A 12,344-nucleotide genomic window follows, 5' to 3' on the forward strand; every position below is an offset into this window, starting at 1 on the left:
GCATTTAGAATGGTTATATTTAAGGTGTACATTATTTTACAATAAAGTGTCTAGTGGGACTCAGAGAGCAGGTTTGATAAAAGAATCAAAAGTCTCTCAAAACTGAAACTTAGCTCTATATGATGTTAAAATCATTTCAGCTAACTTTCTTTTCCATATGTGTCTTCATTTCCAGATTCCAGATGCAAGTAAAATATTTGCAGATTATTTTTGGTAGTTTTTCAAACTATCATATAGACTGTGTTGTAGTTCTTGCAATAGCACCAGATCTATTAAGATTCTGAAATCAAGCTAGGTACTTTTTTTCAGATGTATCTTCCACAGTACTTGGAGCAAAAAAAACTTGCTAAGCAAATCTATTAGCAATGCCATTAGCAGAATACAAATAAACCCTTACCTACGTTGTCTGTGCAAAGTTAATAGATGTACAAGAAAAAAAAAGTTGTGCATGTGTGGTCTCTAGAGTAGCTATTGTAAACTAATCCACAAAGGAAGAGTTCCAAGCAAAAAGTTACAGCATTTAGAGTTGCTTTAGAGAGACAGGGATCCAAGTTGTCCAAAACATTCTTCAGTCACAATTGTACTCCTTTCCTGTGCTGTCCTGTACCTTTACTGTTAGTTTAAACAGTATGACACAGTGTCATATCAAAGATTTCTGCAAAGGTTTTTAAAAGATAAAAAAGGGGAGTTTTCCACTGTGACACAGCCAGAAACAAGTCATAGAGAGGTCGCAAAGCAGTATCGAGTGCTTAAATCTCTAATTTAATTTTCTATCCATATAAGTCCATTGACTTCAGAGGAGTTACTAAGTTTATACTGTTCTAGCAATGGATGATCAGTCTTCAGTCTTTCAGCTTTGTCTCTGAATTTGATTTACAGTGCAAAAAATCAGCTTTAGCAGATGCTCTATTGCCTACTCCATGCATAGTGATTTGAGTACACACCCAGAGCAATGGAAGATTAACAACCTCTCTTAAAAAACAAAGAGACTGCCTTAATTTTTTTCCCTAAAACCTAAGTGGCTTTTAAGTGGGTGTAGCACATCTAAGCAGGCTTCTGATGGAAAACCAGAACAACTTATCAGCCTATTCTTCACCTTGTGCATTGGGAGCAATTTCTATTTCATTAAACAGAGTAAAAGTAGAAAGGGATTTTAATATGAGTTCTGAATTGTCAATTATGTTGATTCGAGATGACCCTTAGAGTTCTGGTAAGTTTTTTTCTATTTGTTTGTTTGTTTGTTTTCTGTGATGTGTTAATATTGCAATATATCATTGCAATTTCAGACCATTTTCTTGGAGTATAACAGTTTCTCATATAAAACACATGCAAATCAAACTTATTCTGTGACAATTTGACATCATTATTTTAGCTGTACAGGCAGAGTATGCTATCATGTTTATTTTCCTAGGAAGAAGCTCCCTGTGTAGAAGCATTACCCCTGTCCCTGTCACCTGAGTGTGATCATAGAATTGATGGACAAAGGCCTTCCTCCCCCGTGGCTGTCGTCTTTTGTCACTGGTGATGGTGGGTGGTGAGAAAAAGTATTGATGGGTCACTTAGCAACATTTATAAATAGCTGCAGTTAATCACATGTATTAATTTACTTCAACTTCTAGATCCCTCAGCATAATCCTCAAATCATTGTCAGCTCAGTGGGTATTTCACATTTACAGGCCAAGCCCAACAACTGCATTTATTCAAATCTTACCCACAGCAGACAAAATGAAATGATTTTTTTCATCCTTCAGCAATACATACAGGGGGTAGTCTTTCAATGGAGGGAGCGGTGGCAATAGAAATGAGGCACTTGCACTTTACTATTCAGTAAAGGCTAACTAAGTGCAGTTTGAGTATTCCAAGGTTGAGTGACCTTCAATGATTTGTATGTATAGATTATCAAACATCATAGCTGAAGTAACAGACCATGAACAGTGTCCGATTCTTTTCAGGCTAAATAGTGCAGATAATCATAATTATTCTGGGTGCCAGGGTCAAAAGAACTGTTCATCACTTTTCTGGCTTATTGAGGAATCTTAAAGTACTAAATGATGCATCTTTCCTGTCAATGTCCTATAAAGGAATTAAATGAAGCAAGTTCTAAAAGATTTTTGACAGCACATTATCTGATATGTCTCTGTCCTTTCATTCATGTCTCTCTCCATTTTTTTTAATGTAGTTTTACATTTCAAGTTATGGTGTCATTCAACTGGTTTATTTTATAAGGTGCTGGTTTTCATCTTTGACTAGATTTCTCTGTAGTCATTTAAATGGACACTTTAAAAAAGTAGTTGACTAATGCATTTGGATTTCCCGTGGGTGAGCAGCACTGACTCATTTGGTATTTAAAAACATATCAGGCACAACATGCAAGTCAAAGTATTTTTTGTGCTCAAATTACACAGAAACTCTAAAGTGATATTAATTAACTTATGTATAACGTTTCCTACCTATATCTTTTTTTTTACTTGGATTATCACACCAACTTCCAGTAACAAGAACAAAATACTTAAATTAGTAGTTCAAACAGACATTTTGTTAAGAATTTATGTAATTGGAATGCTTCCCAAAAATAATCCCATGTAAGATTTATTTATTTATTGTTCTTACAGTACCATACATAGGTGCATGTCATTCCAAAAGGGTTTTTTTTTAAAGACAAAGCCCCCTCATAAAAATCTTCCTATTTAACCTACCTGCTCTGTAAGATGCTGATTCAATTCTATAAGAACTAAGAGCAATGCAAGCTGAAGGTACTTGACATCTCAGAGGACCAGGGCTTCTATCAAATGTAGTATAACATGGGGTGAGGATAAAATAATGGAAGAAGTAGAACAAAAAAGTAAGAGAAGTCTGAAAGTTTAAAAGTACCAAAGGATTTCAAGATATTTTCCTGCTGTACACAAATTAGAAATAGTGGACCAAATCCTGAATGTGCTTGGTCAGATCATCTTTAGTCTGTTCAGTCTTTTCCTGAGTCAAAAAGTGAGTCAAGAATAAAACCCAAGCAAATATCCTCAGATCTGAACACACAGAATGTGTAACCGATGTTTAAGTGAACAAATGTCAGCATTGTAGGAACTGTAAAAAGGAAAAAAAAAATGCTTGACGGAGGAAGGAAGAAGCTGACAAATTATTCTGGAATTTAAGCCAGAAGGAGACTACTGAATGCTTTATCTGACCAAGTATATAACATAGGTTGCAGGACTTCATCTATTGTCTTCAATAGAAGGAAAGTTGTGTGTGTTTGGTTTTTTCCTATGGAAATAAATTAAAAAAAAATACATATAAAAGGATTTGTGTTAAATTAATTGTACTTAAATTTTTAAAAATTATGCAGAAGAATGCTCACATGTTCTCCTGGCACAAATTGCATCCTGTGCAAACTGTGAACTCTATTTGAAAATAAAGTTCATCATTAAAATTGGCATTTGTGAGCCTCCAGCTGGTGAATGTAGTTTTGCCGAAGTGTGACATCATTCCTGACACCCACAGTATGGTAACTCATTGTCAGACTGGATGCCAGGTTCCCACAATGCCAGTACCTCAGATGTTCCAATCCTTACAAAATGGCGTCTGCCAGCAGGGGGTTCACAAATGTTTTATTTCACAGTTTATACAGGAAATGCTTCTTCTCGCCATGGGGACCTATCTTTTCATTTCATTAAACTATTAGCTGACTTTCTGTTGTGTGTGCAAATCAAACTGCTTCTATCAGGAACAGCAGTAGTAGCCATTCCAACAGGCTTGTACAGCAGTACAGGGTGAAGTGCTAAGGCATTTTAACATTACAAACAGCTTTTTCTGAACTGTCAACAGATTTATAAGCGTAATGTGCCCAAATCTCTGGTTTGACCTGGTTCCTTTATCTTCTGCCTTCAAGTAGCCATCAGAAAACTGTATTTGGAGGAGCGATTTCAATACTCAGAAGAAAATCTGCTAATTCTAAAATGGCACAAAGTTATGAACATTTTCATGAAACTAAGATGTAAATGTAGACTTGTTTTGATCAGTTGGTAAAATTGCTTTATCTCATTTTTATAATTTCCAAGGAAAACCTGCTATCCAAAACATGCAATAGTTGTTCTATTCCAAAAACAGAGCCTTGATTTTATTCTAATTAATAATTCTAATTAACTAATTATTTTCAAAAGAGATTTTCATCAGAATTGATACAGTTGAACAGGAAGTTTTGGTTTTGACAAATTAATTTTGTGACATGGAAGTGTTTGATTAGAAAATCTGGCCAGCTCTAACTGGGAAATGCAAGTAATAATTTTTTATTTTTTATTTTGGTACCTTGTAACTTCCATATCTATTCCTCTGTCTTCAAGTACTGAGTTTATTTGTGCCAAAGCTCTACATCGTGTCCTACATCACTGTAGTTCAGCTGGCAGTCCCCAGGCTCCTGCCCAACTTCGACTCTCCATTTTGCTCTGCCTACAACAGCAGCTGGGGGCTCCAGGCTCCCCGTCTCTCCTCTAGCTTTCACATTCTGAAGCTGTATCGAGGCTAGTGTGGCATGGCACAGCATGGCATGGTGTGGGGCCCCATGACATGTGGTACAGTGGTAGTAGGGGAAACATCCATGCCACATGTAGCCCAGGCACCTTTTAAACCCAATTGTTACAGTTTGCAAGCTATACAGCCCCCAGCCACTTAGAAGCTGGACATCTACATTAGTAGAAGTTTTCTGCTTAGGATGTGCTTGGCATTGTAGCAACACAGAACGATTTGCTACACCAAATGCATACTATAAAAGTTTTTAATTTTCATCATTACAATAAAAAGCCATGGTATATAAATAACTGTGCAAACTTTTTTCCTTTCTTTTAATTGGTAACTATTTATAAATAAATAACATGACAAACTTTAAGTAATTATTGGTGTTTCTATTTAAATGACATTTTCTGTAGCCTCAGAACATCCTTCTGGAAATGCTTTTTTTTTTCTCCTTATAATTGTATCCTTGAAGTATGAACTAGAATTATTATTTTTCTCAGCAATAATACTGTTTGGTGACAATATAAGTATCGCCAAAAAATGTGTCGTGGAAAAAACATTATCTATTGCAGATTCCTGTGACCTTTTAATTCTTTCAGCTATGTCCTTATACAAATTTGAAGAATGAGATAATTACACTGGTTTGAAGGCTCAGAGTGTAAATTAATCTGGGTTATGATTAGCCAGGTTCCTTGAATTAGAAAGAACAATGAAATGAGAAGATATTTTATAAGATAATGTTTTAAAACAACTTATTTATGTAATGGCAGCACACAGCAGAGATCAGTTTTAGTACATTAATGGTTTAAAAATGCTGTGTGTTTTTAGGGTTTTACTAGCCTTTTCTCTTTTTGCATCAGAAGTTAAGATGCATAGCCATGGAACTCCTCTAATCACCTGTGTTCCTGTGGGTGCCACACATACCTGCAGGTAATCAGATAATCAGATCTACTGGGTACCCAAACAAAGTTAAGTGTAGTACACTATTCTCCTAAACTTGCTATTCAACACTGGCAGCCTGAGGTTGTACCAAGTATCATCTCATTGGTATTCAGCACTATTCTTACTGAAGGAAAAAAATAAATAAGAACATAAGACAATGAGAGAATAACACTAGACAAAGAATTTCTGTTCTCTAAAATCACCTCAAATCAAGTGGTCAGTATACAGCCTAGAGCTGGCTGGAACCTTTTTTTTGCAAAATGACAGGTTTCAGGGACAATGGGGAAAACATGCAAGATATAGCATAGACTATCTGGTCAAAAATAGCTCTCCAACCCAGAATACCCTGGTATGTAGAAGACTTGGGTTCAAGTACCTACTCTACCTGATTCAGACTCGGGGTATCAAATATCTGTTTCCCATATCTTAGTAAATGGCATAACCATTGGACTAATTGACAATTTCAAGCTATTCCTCTTCCTCCCAGAACCAAAACTTTCAAAGTTCTGGGTTCTTTCTAATCTGTAATGGAATCTTTTAAAACTGTTTCCCTCATGCTGTTGGTCTCCTACCTCCTACCCAGATCTAAAGTCATATCATTTTCAGACAATCCAATAGTTCAGCCTTCAATATTTGACATGCATGGTGAAGACTGAAGTAATATCTTGTCATATGGAAATGAGAGTTTGGATCTGAAGAACATGGAAGCAATTCACCAAATGTTACTAGGTGTCTTTACCCTGGGTTCTTCAATACATCAGATGTTTAAAAGGAGTAAGATAAGATAAATAGTACTGGTGCTTCCAGCCTTCAGTAATATAATTTAGAATATTTAATTAATTCCATTGGCACCTAAGGTAACTCATGAGTATGTCTATTCCACTCCAGTATGGTACCAGAATGAAAAGTAGGGTGGTGCAAAGAGGCAGAGTCTATCACACTGCCCTAATAGGGCAGCTATACTTTCTCTAGTTTAGGAGGCTGTTCATACAGATCAGGGTTGGCAAAAGATGAATTATTACAAAAAAATAAAAAGATGAAACTCAAAGATTGTTACTTTGTTGGTGGGGACAGGATTGGAAATTGCAATAAGGTGGTATGGGAGAGAAAATGAAGAGTAATGGGGACATTGGCTTGACACAAGGGGTCAGATTGTATTCCAGCTGTTAGATGAGTTACTGGAGTTAGGTTGCTTAAGTGAGATTTTATTCCACCTGCTCAAGTTCCTGAAAAAAACTGTAAATACAAGAGGTGGATGGACTCTCCTTTTTGGGATTCAATCTTAAGGATGAAATGTTTTTTACCAAAGCAGATGCATTAGTGGATTTTTCAGTGACTCAGCAGAATGGAATATAATTGCATTTAGGCCAGAAACTCCACTTATGTGCTTCAGAGGTGGACTAGAATCTGGCCTTCTATAAACAAAGACTCAGACTATGGAGAACAAATCAGAAAAACTTGAAGTGTTGGTAGAGAGACAAAGCTATGACTTAATCAGCATCGGACTTATTGAAAAAATTTCAGGACTGATATTAATATTGATATTAATTTGAAGAACTAAAAGCAGAGAGAAAAAATTGCTTGTATATCTAGAAAACTTGTCTTTAAGTCCAGGAAGAAGTGAGAGACAGATGTGTTGAATGTTTATCATAAGGACAAGACCTGATGTTACTGAGGGACTTTAATTACCTGGATATGAGTTTTAAAAATATGGCAGAATACAGCTAATCCATCAATTTTCTTGGGATGTTTTGGGGCCAACTCTTTTACAAAGGTAAAGAACTAATCATAGAGTAGTTTAGATATGATTCTGATTAATAAAGATGAACTGAGAATCTAAAAATGAAAGATAATTTGGTGATAAGTACTTGTATATAAAAGTTCATGATCCTCATGAAAGGAAGAATGAGTATAACAAAATAAGGACAATGAATTTCTAGAAAGAAGACTTCAGCTACCTCAGAACTGATAGGAAGGATGCATTGCGAAGGAACTAAGATGACCTAGTAATTATAATGCAAATAGTAATAATAAAGCCAATACAGATTGACATGGTTATAGCAGGAACACTTTAATAAGCTGAGCATCAAGAAGAAATCGATACAAATTGGAAACAAGGATGACATAAGACTGTAACAAGGAATGGCACAGACTTGTTCAAGTAAAATCCATGAAGCTAAGGCACAAAATGAATGTCAATTTCTGAAGAACATGCGTTCACAAGAAAGAGTTCGACAACTACATTACATGTCAGAGGTGAAGTAAAGTGTACACACTTTACTTAAATGGAAAGGAAGACAAAACATGGCTGATATGGAGAATAATGAAGTATTCAATGATGCAAAAATGATATTCCTCACAAAGTTGTGACCAGATGCAATTAATTTTAACAAGGGGGGGGGGAATGGGGAGTGCAGGAATGAGCAGATTACATAGTATCTAGTAAAGTTACTTCAGTTCCTGATGAAATTCATCCTTGATTGCTTAAGGAACTAGCCATTAGGGAGCACTTCTGAGAATTCATGGAGGATAGGCAAGGCCCAGCAGTACTGGAAAGTACGCATCTCTTGAAAAAGGGGAGGACCTAGGGGATGCTACAGAAGACTAGGCAAGCTGGAGATTCTAATGTAAGAACCAAAAACAAGAGGTTTAGGAAACAAGACTTTATAAAACAGACCTCGTGACATGATTAAACCATGAGGAAAAAGTTGAAAGAACTAGGCTCCTTTTTTCCCTAGAAAAGACTAAGTGTGAAGTCTTCAACTGTATGCGGGGTCGGTGGTGTTAAACTGTTCTCCATGTCTTTGGGGGTAGTACAAGAAATAACTGGCTTAATTTTCAGCAAATAAGAGTGATGTTAGACATTCGTTTAAACTTTCTGACTACATGAATAATTACATACTGGAACAAGTTACCTAGGGAGGTGATGGAATCTCAGTTACAGGAAGTTTTTTGAGAGCAGGTTAGACAAACATTTATCTGTAATGGTTGGCACAGTGATATAGTTTACCCAGTAAGTTTTTGTTAAACGAATTTAAGTGAAGTTGTATACAACACAAAAATACTTATGGGTAAAGCATAAGGAAATGAAATTGGATTTCATTTCAGCCTATGAAACTAAGCGTTTAATTATTGCCTAATAAACAAAGCCCTCAATATACCACCCTCTGCTTACTTCCTAGTGATGTTTGCTTTCTAAAAAAAGGCCACATCTGTAGTAGTTCTATCTGAATAATAGTCATTATAGCTCCACTATACCTATATTGTTGTGTAGCATTAAGGAAATGCTGTATACAAATCAACTTATTTTAAACCTTTTGGACACAAGAGCATAGTATTCTGAGGTACCAATCAGGGTGATCAACTGGAGATTCGGATTCTGAAAATTAAAAGTAGTGTTTGTTATTTTTATGCGAGGGGAAGGACATGAGGCAAATGAATAGGCAGAAATGTTGTCATGAATGTAATGATCTAACAGTCAAAGCCAATTTTATCATTTGAGTGACTGAAACATTAAGTTAATTTTGGTGTATTTGAATACACAAACCTCTTCCCAGATGTTTACTGTACCATTAATTCCATTTCCACTGTTTCAATGGAGAGAGGAAGCCGGAGATTACAGGGGAGGAGGGAGGAAAAATATTACATAAGAGGGATAGAAGAAACCAAGAGTTTGTTGGTCCTTGTTATTTTTCAATGGAATTGATTATAGTAAATGTTGAAAATATATTTTCTCTGAAATGTCACAGAAAAGAGTTATTGTTTTCTTCCATAAAGATGTTACATGTACAGCCATGGAATGAGAAGTAGATAGTCAGTGCAGTTGTAGATGGGCAGGTAGCTAATTTATTACAAAGTATACTCTATTAGGATGTAATTTATACTTTGAAAATTAAAGGACTCTTGCCTTAAAATAAGCACTATGAGCAATGAAAACATTTGATAGTATCATAAACAAGTTTATATTTGCATTTTCGGACTTTTGAGTTCATCTGGTGGCAAATTTTCTATCCTATGTTCTGGGAAGAATATATATTTGGTAGATTGAGTTTCTCTGTGGGAAGAAAAAACAAACTTTTAAGGAAGAAAAAACTTTGTAGGGAAAGAACACTGCCTTTTATCAAATTATTTATTTTTAACTTTCCTTCCTTCAGGGGAAAAACAAAATTGCAGAAAGGAATTTCCCCCACCAAACTAGAATTATAAGAAAAAATCCAAACACAAAATCTTCAGATATTAAATTTAAAAAGTTTGAAAATGCAGAAAAAAGATATGAATGCCTTTTAAGAAGTTTCTCAGTAGATAAACTTTTACAAAACTCTCCACTTCTGAGCATGTAAGATTAATTATATTAATGTATATTTTTTCTTTCAATATGCATAGCACTCAATAACTCAATTTCTATAAAATATTATAAAACTGAAACCATTTATTTTCCTACCTGTGTGTGCATATATAATGTGTATATATTATTATTGCTATATATATATAAGCAATATATATATATTACTATAAATGATAAGTGACATAAGGCCCTCTAGTGTCTCTTTGTCTGTTTTGAAAAAAAATGACTCTAGTGATTCCAATCATTAAATTGGCTGCCGTAAGTATGCCTAATTGTTTTTGTTTTAAACTTTACACTTTCCATTGACTTCAATTAAGCTTACCTAAGCTCATGTTAGAGCAGGCCTTCAAGAGAAAAATGAACTTGCTTACCCAGCAGTTTTTCTCAAATTCACATAACGCTAATCAAAATGACATTGATTTGTTTGGATTAACAGCTGGCACCTTAAACTTCCTTGCTTGAGCTACTTGGGACTGCAAAGACTTATTGATATTAAGCTTCAAGCTACCCACTGGCTCTCCACAGCCAAGAATCCATACTACAGTGAATACAAACACCTTTCCACCCCAGGCAAATGTAAACAAATCATTTGTTGATCTGAAGCAACATGTCTAACTTTTCATGTAAAAATGCAAAATAGAATTATGATTAGCATACTAGATATTAAAAAATAGGACTTTTAGAGTAGTTCTATTGTGCCATGAACATTAATGTACATTAATAGTTCAGCCAATATCACCAGAGTTATTTATATAAAAAGTTATTAAAAGAATTCATGTTTATAACTGTAGACTATATTCTTCTCTGCAATATAAGTATCCTGGCAACAGGAAACAGACAGACGGATGAACTTAGCTCACTATCTGCTTGTTACAGAAGGGAAATTGTTGTGTCAATGTAATGTTTCTATGGTACCTACTTCCTTCTAATGCCCTGGCAAAAAAGCATATCCAGGGCATCCACTATGTTCTGGAAATTACTTACTACTAGAATGATCATAGCCAGATGATAATTAAAACACCCCTAACTCAGTCATGCCTTGCCCTGAGCCACTTCAGTTAAAATGGAAGTGAAAAGCCAGTTTAAAACAGAATTTGCTATTGCATTCTGACCAGAGCAGGGATTATGTGAGAATATGGACAGTCCCTTCGTAAACATGAACTCTTTTGAATTGTACCCACTAACCTAACACACTAATTACATAGGAAGAAGAAATTTGGCAAAGAAAAAAGGCTACTGGGCTGAAGCTGGTCAGCCTGAAATTAATGCAGGACCATAGGCAGAGGAAGAGGGGGGTGGTAACTGGGCTCAGCCCTCCACAAACACAGAAAGCGGCAGCTATGGCCAGAAGGCAGCCCGGCCTCAGGCTGCTGTAGCAGGGAGGGAGAGGTGCACACACTCGGATGCCCTGCAGCATGTAGCCAGGATCCCAGCTGGCTCAGCAGGCAGGTAAGTTTCTTTCTTTACCTGGGCTTGGGGGGGGGGGGGGGGAGGGGGCAGATGATGGATCAAGATCCCCACAGTGCAGGAAGCAGTATTGAATCTTTCATCCCTCCTCCTGCCCAGCTCCCTGCTGTACTGTGGGGACTGTCCAATGACCTGATGTGACTGGGGCCCCATTCACGGGGAATGGGGCCCTGTCCACAACCTGGCCCAGACAACTGGAGCCCAGTAGCTCCTCTGGAGGCATGGTGCTGGGGAGCCAAGGGGGGGGCATATGCCCCTCTGATCTTTGCATAGGGCAAAGGCGGGCCACAGCTATGAGCTGGGCTCAGCCTGCTGCCTGCCTCTGCTCCTCGCTGGCTCCATGGTACACACAGTGACAGGAGCTTCCTACCCACACCCCTGGAGGAGCTGCCAGGCTCCAATTGCCCCACAATCTGGCCCATCCTGAGTGCAGCCCAGTGCAGCCTCAGCTCCACTCCCCCTCCCCTGCCCCTTCCCCTGTAGACTTCCTCACAGGGGGGTATGAGCAGGCACATCCAGCCCCCCCCCCCAAAAAAAATTCTCTTTCCACCTATAGGAGACAAGGACAACATCCAGACTTTCTTTCTGAATGAACAAATCCTATTTTTAAGTGACACATTTAACATTTAAAGACATATCTCATCCCATACTTATATATAAAGTTATTTATCTTCCATGAAAAGTACTCCCTTAACCCAAGTTGGTGTGTTTTACTGTCTTCTTTTTCAGTCCCTGACCATTCATTGACATCTCATAGTCAATGTTTTAAGTTGCATTTCTTCATCTCTATATGTAATCTACTTAAAACTTTACCCACCCCTTATCCCTCAGAACTCTGCCTAATACAAGGCTCAATATTTTCTACCTAGCTGCACTTTTAAATTTTGAATTAATTAATTTTTAACTGTTAGCTCAATTTTGCACTTTTTTCCTTCAATATTCAAAATTTTCTCAAATGTTCTTGTTTGGAGACAGAAATTTTTTTTCAGCTCAAATGGCCTCCAGACTTAATTCCTTAAGTCCATACACATGTAGATAACTTTATCACTTGAGTTACAGGACAATTCCAGTAGCTGCCAGAAATAAG

The sequence above is a fragment of the Crocodylus siamensis genome, chromosome 4 (genome assembly GCF_052110815.1).
Source record: "Crocodylus siamensis isolate JL-2025a chromosome 4, ASM5211081v1, whole genome shotgun sequence".
Classification (NCBI taxonomy): Eukaryota; Metazoa; Chordata; order Crocodylia; family Crocodylidae; genus Crocodylus; species Crocodylus siamensis.